Source organism: Hermetia illucens, chromosome 2 (genome assembly GCF_905115235.1).
Source record: "Hermetia illucens chromosome 2, iHerIll2.2.curated.20191125, whole genome shotgun sequence".
In the NCBI taxonomy this organism is placed as follows: domain Eukaryota; kingdom Metazoa; phylum Arthropoda; class Insecta; order Diptera; family Stratiomyidae; genus Hermetia; species Hermetia illucens.
This window is the reverse complement of record NC_051850.1, coordinates 165,996,399-166,015,442: the sequence shown is the minus strand read 5'-3', so window position 1 is coordinate 166,015,442 and position 19,044 is coordinate 165,996,399.

The window sequence follows — 19,044 nt, the reverse complement described above, 5'->3', positions numbered from 1 at the left end:
GCATCATGCTAGCAGCAGATGTTGGTGTTGAAACGAATGATCTACAGTGTGGCAGTTTGGGTTCATGAAATTGGTTAATAGCATGCTCGAAAATGCTATGCACACAGAAAGGGTAATATTAGCAAATATTGCGTAGTGGTGAGCTCAGTCGTGAGAAACACATTCAATCACCCTTATTCGGAAGTCCGTGACCATGACTGCAGACGACATAGCAATGGTTGATTGAGTCTCTAACAAGGAGAGGAAACTCGTAATTAGAACGGTACCAAGTATTATGCCTGTCTAACACAAGGGGCTCTTCCACAGAGTGGAAGTTTCAAAAGCTTATACTGATCCTGACGGCGGGTAAACCGATAGGTAAATTCATGCGCATTGAACCGGTGTTAGTAGATCGCGTCGCCTCGAGTTAGCGCTGATTCGTCCATGAATTCCGGGATCAGCTAAGCGTAGGTCAGGCCTCAGGGAACTGGGGTAGGAGCTGTGTCCCCGAGGGTACACCCGTTCCTGACTATTGCGGCCCGCTCCCTTGCACATGATGGGGTCCATGGAGAATTCACATAAACTAACAAAAAAATCGACTAAATAACAGGAGGAGGAAGAGCTGAATGTGTTTGGACGCAGCACGGAAATGCATGGTTCACCGCAGCGATCAGCGAAAGAGGCAGCGAGGGCTGACATACCCGATCTGACACCGGGGCGCTCAAATAAAGGCGAAGCCTGATCAAGTGGCGCGATTGACCGTGCCTGTTCCGAAAAAAAAACAGTTAGAATCGCTAGTCCTCAGCAGATGGATTCGGACACAAACCAAGTCGAAGTGCAGTCGACCGTCCTAGCTAGAGCCGAAGAGGAAAGGCTCATCAGGAAATGCGCAGCAGTGATGAAGCGTATGTGGTCGGTAACATTTCTCCAGAGGAATGTCATCAAAGGCGTCAAAAACGGACTGATGAAACTGGAGAAACTATTGACCGCATCTCCTTCTAAAGGCGAACGTGGGGAGCAGCGCAAGACGATTGGAGAGCAGAAACAGCCGCGCTTCCCGCTGAGAACGCTGTTTGCGTCAAACGGACCGCAAATAGCCCACTGCAAAGCGAACTGGGGAAAAAGCGGAAAAAGGACGACGTGCCTGAAGGAGACTTTATCAAAGCAGTTTCCGGGGTCCAAAAAAAGAAGACGAAGAATGAAACAAGGAAACAACTGACTATGCCGCCAGACACCCGTCTGTCCAAAGACAAAGAGGCTGCAAACCAAAAGCCAGGAGCAGAAAAGACGAGGAAACGAAGACGCTTCACAGAAAAGGTCGAAGTGGCGGAGGCAATAAAGGATAAATGTCCAGAAGTAACCAGTACCCGGATAGGTATCACCTCTGTAAATGCTCGAGGCCAAAAACTCGCCGTGGTGGAAATCCCCGAGCAATATGCGAGGTACGAATGTGGATAGTCTCCACCAAGTGCTATAGGTGGACTATGGACATACGTCAGCAGCTTGCAAGGGACCGGACAGAGATCGTGGCGCGCCTAGTGAGAGCGTCGCACGCACAGCCGAGTCGGGACCGTGTCCAATCTTCAGGGCGGAATTAGAAATGTCTTCGGTGCCCTATATCTATTAGGAGACATCTCCTTATGGGAGTAACGCAGTCAGTTCTGCCCTATGGCGCGGAGGTATGGGCTTAACAAGAAGGTGCATGGCAAGGACCTTGCTCACGTGCAAAGACGGGGAACTCTCGTCTGCTTATCGCACTGTCTTAGAACCAGCCGTAATAGTGATCGCCTGAGTGATCCCCGTTGCCCTCCTTGTCAAAGTGCACAAAGCTATCTACCATCGTAAGGGCGAGAACTTAAGTGAGATGATTGCCCGCGAGGAAAGTCAACGTACCCTTACCGAGTGGCAACTCTGTTGGCAAAATGAGCCAAGGAGCAGATGGACTGCGCGGCTCATCGACAATTTAGACCCATGGCTGAACCGAATGTACGGTGAGATTGATTACTTCCTTACCCAACTTCTAAGTGGGCATGGAGGTTTTCAGTCTTACTTGCACAGAATTCGGAAAGCGCAATCTCCTGATTGTGTGTTTTGCAATGGAGTGGCGGACGACGCTTAAGATACTTTTCCTCTTCCGAGAGGTGGGACGGCTTTCATCAGCAGCTTTATGCAGACACAGGGAGCTCTCTACAGACAACATTGTCAGAGAAATGTTGAACAGCGTTGGCAGATGGAATCGTGTTGCGCATTATGTTCGGGCTCTTCTTATTGCGAAGAAGATTGAACTCGACCGACGGAGGGACCGGATGGTAAGGGGTTCCCTGAACTAACAGCTCCTTTTCTCCCCTCCCGTTGGTGAAAAGGATTTCCTGACTTGAAGGCTCCCAAAGCCGGGAGAGCGGAAGGGCTAGCCGGAAGTAATATGTCAAACGGTTGCAAGCTAGTTCTCTGATGACAGGGAGGTGTTTAGTTGGTAGTCCGACAGCGTACTATTGCGGCAGTCCAACACTCTGTGCGTAAATGCATTCACCTACCCTACTACCCCTACCCTACTCCAAAAAAAGAAGAACAGTTAACGACTGAACCGCCCTCCGAAGCAATACCAGGGTGATGGTTTCATGAGCAGAATGTAGTTTTAGTCGGTAAAATCTAGCATGTGCGTCCTCTCAAAGCCCTAATTACTTCATTGTGATTTGTTTAAATTACGCGGCACTATTTTATTCTAACCGTCTAACGAAGGTATTGATTCCATTCATTTTGTTATAATCTAACTTTCGTAAATGTAAGAATTTTGACCATTTGACCATTGTGAAGATCTGAATGACAAACTCAATATCACTGCGACAGTGAAAGTTTTTGAATTTCTACCACATTCACTGGGTCACCATTGACGTCTGTTTCAAGACACAGTTTGGCGGAGGTCAGTTGGATTTTGTTATTCTGCCTTCACTGATCTGTCTTGAAATTTGTTCTACTTTTGTCCACAATTTTGGTAGAAGGTACAGTCTGTAGAAGTGAATTGGAAGGGGCAAGTGACAGTGTGAAGGTCACATATTAAGAAAGCTCCTTGGCCACATTACTGCCTATGTTAAGCACAAGAGAAACCTTTTTCTCAGCAATCCAACAAAGGGTTGCTCTTAAGCGATATGGTGTAGATCGGGAAAGGAGGACTATAAGATTTTCTCGAAGTCTTGTGAATAATTCAATGCCAATGATGAATAGGCCTGTTTGGATGTTCCACACCTAAATTAGATATTTACAGCAACAATATAATATATTCTGCAGACCGGGTGTGGATTTATTCTTCATGCAAACGATCTGTCGAACTCCCAATACAGGTTTGCCTAAAAATTCTTGCATTTCAAAACCAATCAGAAAATAAATCCTAATGGATATGTTGAATATTTTACGAGTATATCTTCTGCCTGTCCCATCAATAATCCAAACAGTTACCTCAGTTTTCTATAAAATTCTCACACGAGCTCTTGTAATTCCAATGAACTCGTCCAAAAACAGTCACGTTCCATTGTATCGTATGTGCTAATAAAAATCAGTCACTAAAGTGTCAACGACATTTTCAAATACCTTTGCCATTTATGAATTTCTCTCGCAACACAGAACACGCTGATGGCACCTAAAAATAAGCATCTAATTCCTCCAATATAAATATGCTCCTCTGCCATTCGCCAATCTGTGTCGCCTCTCCATTTCACCACCTTCTTTTCGCTTGACTTTAACATTTTCATTGAGCATTTAATGTCGCTATAATATTTATAATAGAATGCAAATGATTAGCACTTTTCTTTTCGATGAGGAAAAAGTTATGGAACTATTTTTGGGATGAAAGTGAAATGAAATTGCGTTGGCGAGTCAAAAGGGGACAAATTCTGGCAATTTGTTGCTTGAATTCGGTTCCCATGATGTTTTCAGATGCTTAAACCTGAAAGATACTTATTTATTCATACATCCATTTCGAGAGATTTAAGACAGCCAGGATACGTATTTTAATTCATTCACACAAATATTCATTCATTTGGTAGTGTATCTTTTCTCCCTTCGGACACCACCTTGTTGTGGTGGGGGAGCTTGCGGTAGTTCACTACTACACTAAGAGTGTCCAAAAACACATGAAGATGGAAACAAAGGATTGTAACTCTCCAAGTGGTAAGAAGTCACAGACTTCGAATCCACCCGCGACTCTGAGACTGCCGGTGACACTGTTACCTAACGCTTCCAAAATACGGGGGAGAAAGGCTCGGTAGAAGGAAACTTCAGGCGAAAAGGAGAAGCAACTACAGGCTTACTTGTCAGAACCTTTGTCTCCGCCTGAACCCGGAAAAACGGAAGAAAGGGAGGCTGGTAATGTGGACGCAATTGGTTTAACGCCGGTATAATAAATCCATGCAGCCCGGACTCCGTGAACCTGGGAGGGCTTCTAGCCGACGACAACGGAAGGCACTGCGAAAGAAGGTGAAGTTTCTTGCGAATGAGGACATGGACGTTGCTACAGTGTGGGGATGTCCAGAGAAATCGGACGCAAGAAAGCGGAACTTTCGGTGGAAGGTGAGGACAAGCTGGTAACACCCGTGAAACTTCTCAGTTAGCGGCGGTTTTCATATTAGACTGCACTTATTGCTACAAACATAAGAGTTAATCAAATCAACCTGCAGCATGCCAAAGCTTCTTCCTATCTACTGGCGGCAAAGCTGGCAAAGATGCAGGACTGTTCTTATATATTTCTGGTTCAAGAGCCATGGATTCGTGTTAACAGAATCTGTGGCATTGAATCAGTCAAGGGGATCAGGATCATCTTGGATGAAAGATCCTGCGTTCTGATGTCAAAATTGTTAGAGGCAACCATGCTGAGATAATTCTGTTCACAGGACCTTGTTGCGGTCAATTTACAATACCAGGTTAATGGTAAGAGGAGAAGCGTTATAGTTGCCCCCGCCTACTTACCCTATGATTCTTTGTGCCCTCCGCCGACGCAAGAACTAAGGGATCTGGTAGTATATGCAGAATCAAGTGGCCTTGAACTTTTAATAGGTTCTGATGCGAACGCTCAGCATATTTGTTGGGGCAGTAGCAAATGCAATCCTAGAGTAGAGAAGCTGTTTGATTTTATCACTTCAGCTAGTCTGATGACCGCGAACACAGGGTGCGCCCGGGGCCAAGAAGAAGCGAAGTAATTGACTTAACAGTCTGCACTTCAAAGTTGTTAGAGTTGATTAGAAACTGGCGAGTACTAGATGAAGTCTCACTTTCAGATCACCGTCACTTAGAATTTAGTCTAACTATTACAGACGAACAGCCTGTAATACAAAGACGCAATCCTGGGAAAACGGATTGGGCAAAGTTCAATCAACTTCTTGGCGACAAAGGACTCCTTTGGGGATAGAAGATCAATTGAAAACTCTGAATCGCACACTTTTAGAGTGCTTTGAAGAGGCTTCTTCTATTTCCCGAGGCCAAAACGGTAAAACGGTTCCATGGTGGAACCGAGAACTGCAGAGGCTCAGGAAATCAACCAGACGATTTCTAAATCGTGCTTGCAAAAGTAATAAAGATGAAGACTGGCTAAACTTCCGGAACTCACAACGTAAATATAAGAGCCTAGTAAAACGTTCGAATCGAGACTCTTTTAGAGCGTACTGTGAGGAACTGGAAGATGAAATGGAGACTTCCAGGTTGTGCAGAGTCCTTAATAAGGATGAGTCGGCCAAGTTAAATTCTCTTGGAAAACCGGATGGTACTTTCACGAACTCCATAGTTGAGTCTATACAGACTCTCTTGGAAGTACACAACCCGCGAGAACAGGTGTCACAAGTGGGAAGAAGAGAATTGGCGGTTTCTGCAAACCCTTCAACACGAAGATATTGCAAAGGGAATTGGGATACTGCGAGAACGGTTGTTACCAATGAAAAAGCTATACTGTCATTTGAACACTTCATAGCACCTGGTTTGGATGCTATCTACCCAGCGATGCTAAAGGAGGGAGAGAGAGCACTTACAGAAACTTCTAAGAAATATTTTTCGAGGATGTTTTTCTCTGGGTTACGTGCCTTCCTCTTGGGAGAAGGTGAAAGTAATCTTCATACCAAAGCCTGGGAAAGATCACTATTCTAATCCAAAGAACTTCAGACAAATCAACCTTACATCATTTTTGCTGAAATGTCTGGAGAGATAGATTGAGCGTCACATTCGCGAGAAGGCGCTAAAGTCGTACCTCCTAAATGAAAACCAACACGCTTACCAACATGGAAAGTCCTGTGAGTGTGCTCTTCATTCTTTGGTTTCAAAGATAGGGGATGCAGCTCTGAAAGGTGAGTACGCGATAGGAGTGTTCGTGGGCATTGAAGGGGCCTTTGACTGTGCGCCCTTCCAAAAGCTCTGTGATGCCGCCAGAGAGCATGTGTTGACGAAACTCTAATAAAGTGGATCTACACTATGCTAACGCAGAGATTGTTGTGTGCTGAAGTGGGTGTTGATCGCTACTTAACAACGGAAGCGACGAAAGATTGCCCTCAAGGAGGTGTGTTATCACCACTTTTGTGGAGTATGTTGATCAACTCATTACTATGCGAACTGCATAATCTGCCAATGGTTCAAGCTTAGTTGGGCTGTGCAGACGGACCTTATCCTCGACATGAGGACTCAGGCCTCATGTGGTAATGTGAATATACGTTGCCATCATTAGGCCGATGTTTGTATATGCATCCGTAGTGTGGTGGGTTAAGGTGAGACCAAAAGGTTTTCACCGTAAACTAGCCGCACTGCAAAGAACTGTGTGTCTGGATATCACTGGTGCCATGAGCCCGATATCCGGCACAGCTCTGAATGCATTACTCAATTTGCAGCCCCTGGATATATTTATTCACTGCAAACTGGGTCACTGCAAAGACAGCAGCTGGACTGAATCCAGTTCTAACAATGCCTTCCGATTCCCGTGTCCCCATACATCTGTTTGGTAGAAGATATGAAGTTATCCTGAAACGTAGAGAGAACTGGAAAGACCCAGAGGAGTGCGTGGGTGGATATACGGAAGTCTTCTATACCGATGGGTCAAAAACAGAAGATGTTTCTGGAGCCGGAGTTTACCTCTCGAATAAAAACGAGAAGTGGGTTTTTCCTTTGGAACAATATGCAACGGGTTTTCAAGCCGAAGTTTATGGGATCCTAAAGACGGCAAACTGGGTGATTGACGAGCGGTTTAAGGGCAGGTGCATCGCAATCTGCAGTGACAGCCAAGCTGCGTTGAGGGCGCGACAAGTCCTTTGATCACTTCGAAAATCGTTCAGGAATGCAGAAACCTTTTGAACTCTATTTCTAGATTCAATACGGTGGAACTACTCTGGGTACTTGGTCACCGTGGCGTAGAGGGAAATTAAATCTCGGATGCTTTAGCGAAAGAAGAGTCGACCTCGCCTATGCCGGCATCGGAGGCAGCAATTGGAGTATCAGTAGCATTGGCTAAATCTGTTTTCAAAAACTGGGAACAAGCTTTTCACAGTGACAGGTGGCAGAGCCTATATGCTGCTCAACACACCAAACTTTCCCTGCCAAAACCGAACATGCCTACCGCAAAGTTTATCCTGTCGAAAAGCAGGAGGACTTGCAGGTGTATTGTGGGCATTCTGACAGGCCATAATTCACTAGCTGGGCATATGTTCAGAATAGGAATAATTCAAGATGATACGTGTCCCTCCTGTAATGAGGAAGCGGAATCCACGAAGCATTTCCTATGTGAATGCCCCGCCTATGGACGCATCAGGCATCAGATCTTTGGTGCCGATGTTCTCCAATTGCGACGGGTAGCATCACATCCACTAACGGAAATCCTGCGATACACTAACGAATCCGGAATATTCCGTTAGACGGGGGTGGCGAGTACAATAGGCCAACACGGCCTGAGTGCTCAGAAGCTGTAGCTTTTCCGCCACCATACACACACACACATGTCTTTTCAATTGGATACGAAGCTTTTCAACCCTTATTTTAAACAGTCTGAGAAAATGGTTGACTTTTAACTAGGTCGAAATCAAGATTTGGATCCCCGAAAAATGTTCAACTTTCAGGCAACACTGATGGTTCCCATGTCGTGATCTGATAATTTAATTTCATTGAATTCCTTGCACGACGCGATAACGCCCTTAGGGGTTGAAAGAGCCACTTTTAAATTAGCTTTCAACCGGTTAGAAAAGTAGTTTATGATTCGCTCCTCACAAATATTATCTGTAATGAGAACAATTAAGACGACTAGTCTATCTGAAGCCAGTTCAACGACTTCCCAATCGAATGATTCAACGGATCAGGAAGGGGTTTGTGTGATGCATCCACTGGTTACCGAAGCTTAATCAAGTACTCTGTTGTTTCTATTATCCAGGCATGGTCCTACAATGGATGCAAAACCATCCCGGTATCACTATATGTTCTGATATGTAATGTGCAAGATCATAACGTCGTGGACTAGTTGACACGATCCCCAGAAGAAATGCAAAACTAGGAAATGAATTGAAAAATAGCAGAAGGCGGCAAAAAGATACTCAACCGTCGACCGAATCGGGGGAAAGAAGAAGCGCACCAAATGTAGGTATGTAAGAGAAATGTTGGAGAAAGAAATTCTGAAGTTGGTCAACGAACTCGGAGACGTTGGTCGAAAGCATTTCTTCCTCATCGTCGTAACGTTGCATTACTTTTGCCTGCATTCTCCGTTTTCTTTTTCGCGGCTCCGCAGCGCTTCCCCGTGCATGCATGCAACCATCCGCAACAAGCAGCCACAAAGTCTTCCTGTTCACCACCAGCAGATGCATAATACACACGAATGGCTGATACCCAGCCACGGCTACGGTTGCAACCAGGAGACAGACCAAAGAAGCACCATCGTGATCCAACCAAAACCCATGGTACTGGGCATGGATTACTCGGGAGCGGTGGTTGTAGGATTGTTCATGTGTTGCAACCAGCCCGGGATTGGCATTGGCGGTATCTCTGCCTGGTTCATGGCCCTTGCGATTGCCTTATTTTGAATTACAACAGCATTTAGCGAAATTCTGAACGAGATCATTAGAAAAGATTACGTATGTACTCGTACGTACATGATAAGTAATTATTGCGGAAGCATGTCGTGAGGACGGGTAAGCCGCTCTTGTAAATGCTTTTCCGTATTCATGTTGAATGGCTATTTTGCATTTAGATGCGATGCACCTCAATTGAAGACACTTTGTAGTAGCTACTATGGATATAAGTGCATAAAGAATCAACTAGACTCATAAGCATGTAAGATCCTTATACTGAACTTAGAAAATATCTTATAATGATAAGCAAACGCGCGGTGTTTTTGCTTTTTGTGCCACATCTGTTATAGTTTTTGCCTATTAAAGCGGCGACGAACCGTCCACACATTTCAATGGAAATATATCAGAGGAAGGCCTCCAATTGGGGATGCATTCGTCAACACGTTGTCAGCTGGGAAGGATGTGAAAGGTCCCACTAGACAGAGCATAATGTAGATCGGAGAACACGGTCCTCTATACCAAGTCGACCAGCGTAACCTAGGACGCAGCCAAGCCACTACTGGTCCCCTCAGGGGTCGTCAATGACCCTTAACGCTTACGATACGGGGAGTGGCGTCTTTGAGGTGCCCGAGCAAGTAGTTCTGACCCCTAGCTGGCATAATATCTGCGCCCTATGCCTCTAGAAAGTTTCTCGGTGAAGAGCAAACTGCTAATGGCAGATACACATTAAGAAGGGTAGGTAGATATCAGTCGCCGCTTCGAGAAGCCCAATTAGCGCCGTTTTGATGCCACAAACTCCTAACACCGTACCTACTGTTATAAGAGCAGGGAAGCAGATTCAAGCCGGCTTGGATTTTCAGAGTTAGCCCGTAGCATTCACAAAAGAAAGCAGCTCTCCAATCATGTAGCTAGAAACCTCTCTGTGGAAGTTTCGAAATGTGGAGACTCTCGTAAGAATCTAGTCTCCTAATGTCGTTCACCTCCTTCAAGATATTGGCGTTGTCCAATGACATGTGGTGTCCCTGCTTTATTATGTGTCTGGCAACCACGGACCTTTTGTGTGGGTTATTCTTATTTTCAGCGGATTCGGCCTCTTTTAAGTGTTCTAACACCCTGGTGTGGACTAACCATTTTGTTTGTCCTATGTAAATCTTATCGCAGTCTGGGCAGGAGACCTTATAAATGTCACTTTTTTCCGTACACTTTTTTTGTCCTTGACTGATTGTAACCGGGTCCTAAGTAGGTATCGTCTGCTGGTCGAAGTGACCCGGAATCTACGTTTATGTAGCCTCCTTTTGATGTTCTCCGGCCGACCAGAGTAGGTTAATGTCACCCATTGCCTAGGTTCTGTGTTTACCTCATGAAAGAGTGTTGAAAGTTGTTGTCTTGAGGCCTCACGTTTCTTTTTTATCCGATTTTCGATGAGGTTCTTGTTGTATCCGTTTTTCTTGGCTGTTTTCAAGATGCAATTCATTTTTTTATTTCTTCTCTCCTCATTGAGCGGTGTTGTGACTATCCTGTGAAGCATGAAGTTGTATGCCGCCATCTTATGGTTGAAATCGTGGTTTCAGGTGTATGTGACGGTTCGTTGTGTATGGGTCGGATTCCTGTAGATGTTAATTCAAAATCTCCTCTTTCCCGGATTATTTTTAAGTCTAGGAACGGTATCTCCCCTTCCTTTTCGATATCCGTGGTGAAATCGATGTTTCTGTGTACCTGGTTGAGTTTCTCGAGGATTGTTCCTAATTCTTCCCTTTTGATCATTGCTAACACATTATCAACGTATCTGATCCAGAGTCTCCGGAGTGCCCCAGCTTCATCGAGTTCATCCTCCAGGTTCTCCATAAATACCTCGCGTAGCAGCGGTGAGAGGGGGTTGCCCATTGCTGCCTCGGAGGTTGTTTTATAAAGTTTATTCTTGAAAGTGGAAAAGGATTCACTCATGCACGTGGAGGCCAGTTTCTTATACAATTTAGCCTTCTTCCTCCATTCGTATGAGTCTTGTAGTGTAGAGCTTCCTTTATCGCTACGCTTGATAACACCGCTTTTACGTGGAAGGATACTAATATTTCATTACTTTGTATTCCCCCGGCCTCGTTTAGTCTGGCAATGACTTTTCTGCTGTTTCCCACTGCTCGTTTTCCTATTTTAAGGCCTAACCTTTTGACTTCTTCCAAAAGCCACTTCGCAATATTTTGGCTCGGTGAATTCGTTGCTGCGATAATCTCCCTGACCTCGTTGCCTTCCTTATGTATTTTGGGGAGGCATTTGATTCTGGGCAAAGATGGGTTAGGCATTCCCAATTCGGCAGCTTTTTTAATAATGGGCTTGCATTCAGCCACCGCCTTTTCCACTCTTTTACCGGAGTCTGGCAGAGGGTCCTTTCTGGTGACGTGAAACTTACCTTCTTCTAATTTTTGGAGTACTAAGTCGTCGTATGATCTTTTGTCCATGACGACCACAGCGTTTCCTTCGTCTGCTAGTAAATAGAAGACGGGTTTCTCTTTTAATTCTTAGATGGTTTTGTAATGGTTGGACGATGCTCTTTTCTCTGTGGCCGTTCGCTCGGTGGGGGTCAGTAGTCACCCAATTTCTTTCCGGGTGCCGGGCTTTTCTTCTTGTGATGTATATTTGATTCCTGCCTCGATATCAATTACGATGTCCTCGTTGGGGAGAGTGGGGTCCCTTATGGCGAAGTTCAAGCCTTTTTTGAAAAGTGAAAGCTGCTCCTGGGTAAAGTGTTCATTGGATCTGTTGATCACATAGTTGGGTATTAATTGTTCCTTTGGTTTCCCTATTGCATCCTGGCCCACTTGTGCTGTGGTGAGCGCCTTTAATTTCTTTTCCAGTATGCTCCTCTTACTGGCCTTTTCGCAGGCGTAGGCTCTGTTTATTTTCTCCCATATGTCGGTCATGTCGCCCTTGCTTCCATGGATGTTCCTGCTGATTTTTAAGTATGCGGAGTAAGTATGGAGTGTGTTATGTTCTAGCCTAGTGTGAAGTGACTTAATGCTTTGTGTTATGGCCATCCTTTCCATCTTCTTTCTTTGCAGTTTGGCTTTGGGTAGGGCTGCTAAAATATGGATTCCATGGCTTTTAGGCGTAACGTTCTGTTTTATATACCATTTGAGCAACCTGATGTCCTCGCTGATGCTTGCTATTGCTTTTTTGGATTTCAGAAGATTATTGAACCAGCCTAGAGGATATTGTCGCTGAATACAAGGCCTTGATGGCCGTTTGGCTGACGGTCAGAATGCCTATGTTACGCTTGGAGCTCGGATCACGATCCAACCATTGACAGACCAGTACTTCCTCCTGGAATACACTGGTGAAACCTGGGAGATCATACGACTCGGATACACTGTGTGTATTTGAGAAAACCCCCACGCCGACTGCACAGACCATCTTTGATCCATCGGTAAAGAATACTGAGCCACAACCTTGCAACACGCCGCCGGTCTTCCACTTTGCCCTGGTTGGAAAGTCCACAGTAAAGTTTCTCGTCAAGTTCAGTTTGCGTGTGGCATAGTCCGTGGGGAATGCCCAGATTTCCCGAGGTACTTTGTTTAGGATGTTACTGTGGCCGTAGGACTTCGCTGTCCAGCATCCAGACTCACGTAGTTTGATGGCACTGCACGCTACAACGTATTTAATGTCTGGAGGGAGGAGATGCAGGAGTACATTGAGAGCATCTGCCGGGCAGGACTGCAGAGCCCCAGTAGCCCCTGCACACACGGTTCTTTGAATCTTTCATTCTATTGTATTTTTTGCTCAAAGCCTGCCACCATACAATAGAGCCGTACGTTAGGATTGAACGCACCACAGCGGGGTACATCCAGAAAACCATCCCCGGCCAGAGTTGTTATGTGCCATCTTCAATTTAGTTTTGAATCCAGGATTACACCCAGATACTTTACATTGGAGGAAAGAACCAATCTTTGTTCATTCACCCGTGGTAGATGGAATTCAGGTATCATTGGCTTGGTGGTGAATACCTTTAATTGTGTTTTGGTTAAGTTTATGCCAAGTTCGCATCTTCCATGATATCGCTCATAATAGACGCAACATCCCTGACACTAATATCATCAAGTCGTCAGCATATCCCACCACCTTCACCCCGCTGCTGTCCAATACTCGTAAAATTTAGTGCAGAGCACCGGAGAGATGGCGCCACCCTGAAGAGTGCCTCTGTTCACAGTTCTGGTCAAGTGATTGCCTCCCAGATCCGACTGGATTATCCTGTTACTTAACACGGATATAATCCAATGCGTAAAATACCCCTCCAATCCAATACTGGTCAAGGCTTCCTTGATGGCGTTAGTACTAACACTGTTGAAAGCTCCCTCTATATCCAAAAAGGCAACTAGTGTATACTGCTTGTACTGCAGTGACCGCTCAACCGTGCCAGTTACCTCGTGGAGAGCGGTTTCTGAGTATTTTGCTTTGAGGTAGGTTGGGAGTGTTAGACCGTTGAAAATTTCTCCTATCTAGGGTCAAAAATCACAACCGATAACAGCTATGCCAGTTGGAAACCCTTAGCAAAAAAAATTGCGGGTTCGACAAAATTTGTTAGCAATACCACGACCGTCTGGCTGTGGATAAAATCCGGCTTAACAGGTTGTCTTGGGCGGGTCACCCAATCCGTATGGCTGAGGATGATCCAGGCCGGAAAGTCTATAAAGACAATATTTATGGTAGAAAAAGAAGACGAGGCAGACTCTGCCTAAAATGGAGCGATGGCGTAGGTCAGGACGCCAGACAGCAGGGATATCGAATTGGTGGACCCGGCGCAAAACCAGGGTGCTTGAAGTTCGTTATTAAGGCAGACCTAGACCGGATACCGGTTATTGCGCCGTTGATGATGATGAGAGTGTGAGCAAACCACTACTATAGGATGCCCTACTGAATCTACCGTAATGCATCTATCACTTTGTGATGTTACGCTGAAGTTGTACAGCTGGCTCAAATAAGTATTTAGCCCCTTTCTATATAATAGATTGGCAGACCAAAGATAAAATCGTTATGAATATGATAATTTGCTCGTTTGTTCAACGAATCTGTAACTTTCGAAAATACCGTACTTCAAAAATGCATCCCTATATGGCTATTCTCCATTCAAAAGCACCCCTTAAGGTTTCCTATTTGTAATATTTTCACTTTTACAATTGCCTCCCCAACAAACAACTTGTTTCCCCAACCAGAAGAAAATTCCGAAAGCACAACAGGGAAAGGCAACAGAATTCCATTATGAAGGAAGAATACTGAAACACACGAAATTGAATGTCAACTCGGTTTATTGAATAAGCAACGGCAATCCGTCTTAGTGATTTATTCCAAGTTCACGGAATAAAAAGATAAATCCGCGAAACGAATAAATCACCTTGGAAAAAGCGAGTCCCATACGAAAATAGAGTCAAATAACGTATTCATCACCAAATTGAATACAATTGATCGATACAATCGGTAGGAGCACTTTCTTATGTGAAAATTTCGACTGTATAAATATGCTTGACTGTTCGTTGAAATATATATGTATGTATGGGCATATGTAGAGTGACCGATTGAAAAGACAACTTAGGATTAGGAATGGACCGTGGACCATTGTCCCTGCCCAATTTTCACTGGGTGCTGGGACAAGTATAGCGAAAGTTCTGGACTGATATTCAGAATAGAAACGACCTAGAACCCCCCTAAATTTCCAGATACCATCATTCCTAGAAACTCAACTCTATATATCTATCTATGTATACTCCTGGCAATTGTTGAGCAAAACCTAGACGGACATAATTTTCAGTATTTTCCAATTAAAGATTTAGTCCTCTCGCATCTTTTGTGCTTCATAAAGATATCTCCAGAGTGTTCTTTACGAGAACTCCCACTTTCCGCCCTGGCCGCTTCAAACGACCCTTCATGCATACACTTCAAAGATAAATCGCTCCATCGATTTCTATCGATGTTCCCGAAAAATTCCCACTTATGCCATCAGACATGGAACACTCACCACTCACCTCGATTCCACCCATGCAAAACGATCAGATAAAATTACGGGCAAGGTATGTGCACTCACGGAATGATCGTATGCCGCTTGCCAAAAAAGATACAATGGGCGTTTGCATTTACAAAAGGGTAGACATTTCACACAATCTGGAAAGTATCAATTTGCAAGAATTATGCAAAGGTCATTGAACGGGATATTGCGACATTCGCTTTGAGTTCTTTTTTGGTATCAACCAGGTTCCAGCGATGCCAAGCGTGACGATGATGGAAAGGATTAAAATGAGCCGCAGAACGACTATTCATGCAATGAGTGCCCGCCAAAGAAAAGCCTTTCTTTTGGAGCTCGAATCCGAATAGCTCCTTTGAAAGGTTCTAGTGGTGAACGTTTTAACTGAATTCCATTATACAAATCAGGAGTTTGCATATGAGATTTATTTATAACATATTTTCATTTACTGGGAGCGTAAAGGAACAAAGGAAGGGACAAATGTATTCATGAATTGCTCGCCTGTTTTGCATTTTTTCTCAGTGAGCACAGACTGACATACTATATAGTATCTGTATCTATGCATACATTAATCTGAAATGATGGTGTTAACATTTCCTTCAACATGAATTCGATCTAGATAACTTTTCATAAAATATTCATGGGGCAACAGGAAAAAGAGTCCTTTTGGGATTTAGCATATATTTCAGTTCGAAATTTATGCTTTTTCTCACAGAAAAGGTAAATTTAAAAAGTAGTGACCAGTTTTCAATTTTCTAGGAGGTATAAGTGTCTTTGTGGAACTCATTGTCTAGCTTTTGTGGATTTATTTCTTTATTATCAGACAATGAATGGACGAACAATTTGCACATCCATATGTAGAAGTCAAGAGTGCCTGTAGCTTTTCTATTTGGAAGCAGCCTAACTGGAAGCGACTAGAAACTCACAACATTTTAGGTAGGGCTGAGTGAAATGGCACAAGAGCCCCATGACTATCGCTTAGAAAAGATTAAAAATCCCTAAATAAAAATTAAAAATACGAAGATTACACGATAAGTTGAAACATTCTATTGTGGCGCAGCAGGATTCGCGCCTTCTAGGGAGAAGCGGAAGTATTTGATGCTCAAGTACGCGTAGTTCCGTTAAGCGGGGTTCAACTGCCTAGAGAAGAAGCTGAACGGCTGCCAGACTTGATTTTCCTTTTGGTGAAGAGCAGTACCTACTGCGATGTCAGAGGCATCAACAAAAACGGTTAGGGGTGCATCTTGCAGAGGAAATACCAAGAGTGTAGCGTCGGCCAGTTGTTAACGGGATTTGTCAAATGCGCGGACAACCTCTTCAGACCACACGATCTCTGGTGTGTCCTTAGTTTTGGGGCCAGATAAGTACGCGTTCAAAACGGACTGGTTTTGGGTGGCCTTGGGCAGGAAACGACGGTAGAAGTTTAGCATGCCCAAGAACCTCCTCAACTCCTTCACTGTCTTCGGACGCGGGAAGCTTGTAATTGCTTGCACCTTGTCTGGGTCGGGCTGTATTCCGTCAGGGAAAATTGAGTGGCCGAGGAATCTCACCTGTTTTTGAAGGAATTTGCATTTCTCAGCGTTTAGGACTAAGCCGGCCCCAAGGAGACGTTGACAAATGCACTCGAAATGGGCTAAGTGCTCAGACTCAGTGGAAGAAGCGACCAAAACATCATCCAAGTATGCGAAACAGAAATCGAGGTTTCGCAGGACTGAGTGAATGAACCTTTAAAAGGTTTGCACCGCATTGCACAATTCGAAAATCATCCATGTGAACTTGAAAAGTCCAAAGGGTGTTTAGGAGCTTGTATTCTTGATGAGTTGAGTTGAGTTGAACCGATGTTTATCCCTTCACTTTAATGAAAACTTAATAATATCTAGACAATTCGTCCGGAATTCCAGGTAAAATTAACAAACCAGGTACGTTTGAAATAGTTTTCTGGCATGTTTTTTGTATTTTACAAAGTTCTCGTATTTAACAACGTTCAATACACAATTTCAAAAAGTACTCCTATTTTAACTCAGGGATATTAGAAATTATACTGACTTCCGTCCGTAACTATTTTCTTTCTGCACAAAACTCGTTCTTTTCACAATGACTGCCAACTGTCTTTTTTTTACTTATATTATTATTCTTTTCATCTGACGTTTCTCGTCACCTACTCTGTTCTTCACTCTTGTAGCGAGGTCTGAACTGAGTGGAGTGCCGGTGACGCCATCTGTCCGCTGGTATTCGCGACATAGGTGTGCATTAATACCGTCTTTGGTATGTCTTCTGGAGCTACAGGGATTTGATTATAAGCCTTGGTTAAGTCCAAGGTCGAAAAGATGCGGTAGTTTGCGAGATGATGCGCAAAGTCATGGATGAGTGGAATAGAATATCGATCTGGAACAGTCTGCGCGTTTAGCCTTCTGTAATCCCCACAGGGGCGCCATTCGCCATTTGGCTTACGGACCATATGGAGTGCGGAGGACCAACAGCTTTTTGAGGGCCTGCAGATTCCCTGTTGAACAAGCTGTTCAAATTCTTTCCGCGCAATAGTCAGTTTCTGGGGTGGTAGAGGACGCACCTTCGAGAAGATCGGGGAACCAGTAGTGTTAATGTAGTGCTGCCCATGTGCTTCACTGGATTTGAGAGACTACACTCGGTAGTAATCTGGCTGAACTTTTGGAGAAGTGCCTGAACACGAGAGTCGGTTATGTCTTCGAAAAGAACGGAAAGATTATTGTCTGGGTGAGATGCCATTTGGCCCGACGAATTAAGGTTGGTCGTGGGATCTATAAGGGACTTATTTTGCAAATCCACCAGCAACCCATTGTGGCACAAGAAGTCTGCGCCTAGTATGGGGAAGCTGACATCCGCCAGGATGAAATGCCACGAAAACGTCCTACGCAAGCCAAGACTCACGTCCACTTGCCTATACCCGTATGTGTTGATGCGGGAGGAATTTGCTGCCGCCAGTTTGAGAGGTTGTGGAAAAAGTCGATGGTGCCGGGGTACGGGAAGAACCGAAACTTCCGCACCAGTATCCACGAGGTAATTGCACCTGCTGAGGGGGTCGAAAATAGTTAGGCGACGTGGCGCTGCGTTCTGGGTGGACGTCGCCAGGACCCCCCGCGGACCTATTTTTTGCTGTAGGCGCGAATTTACACGGGAGCGTTCATCTGGTCGCTTTATCCCCGAATCTAAGATGGTACCAGCAAATGCCTCGGATCGTAGGCTGTCCTGACGACCTGCTACCCGAACGCCCTTTTCGAGTGGCAGACCGCGAGCGAGCTCGTGATCTGGCGCCCGGACGCTGAGCGTCTAGCGCCGCCCGCATTTCGGCCTGGGTGTTAAGGCGGTTATCTCGCGCCTTAAGTCGCCCACCTCGTCCACCTTGTCGGCCGCAGCTGCCAGTTGCTCCAAGGAACTGGAGACGCACGCGAGGACCATTTGGGTGCCCTCCGGGAGCCGACGCAGCCAAAGCGACTTGATCAGGGCTTCCCCCCAATTGCCTCATTTCGCGCAGCAATTTGAAGATACAGAACTGTCACCGCGAAAAGGCACAAGCCGTTCGAGAGAAGAATCCCCCGCAGAATTTTTGGCCCCCTACATGAGGATGGACGATTCCGTAGCCTACATTACGACGAAATCTATCTTAATCGGGTATCTTAATTCGGTTGGGAGAGGATGATCCAGCCCGGAAAGTCTATAAGGGCAACACCTATGGTAGAAAAAGATGACGAGGCAGACCCTGCCTGAGATGGAGCGATGGCATAGTTCAGGACGCCAGACAGCTTTTAGAGATATCGAATTGTCGGAACTCGGCACAAAACCGGGATGTGTAGAGTTCCTTATTAAGGCAGGCCTAGACCGGATACCAGTTGTTGCGCCGTTGGTGATGATGACACTATAGCCTATTTACTTGATGATTGTAGGATCAAGTTAAGGGGGCTACCAGTAAATTTCTAAAATATCTATAATATACATATTTTATTGGCAATATACTTTATTTAAGTAGGTATCGGTATGGAGGCCTAGGTACTGTGATTTCTTTTTCCGATT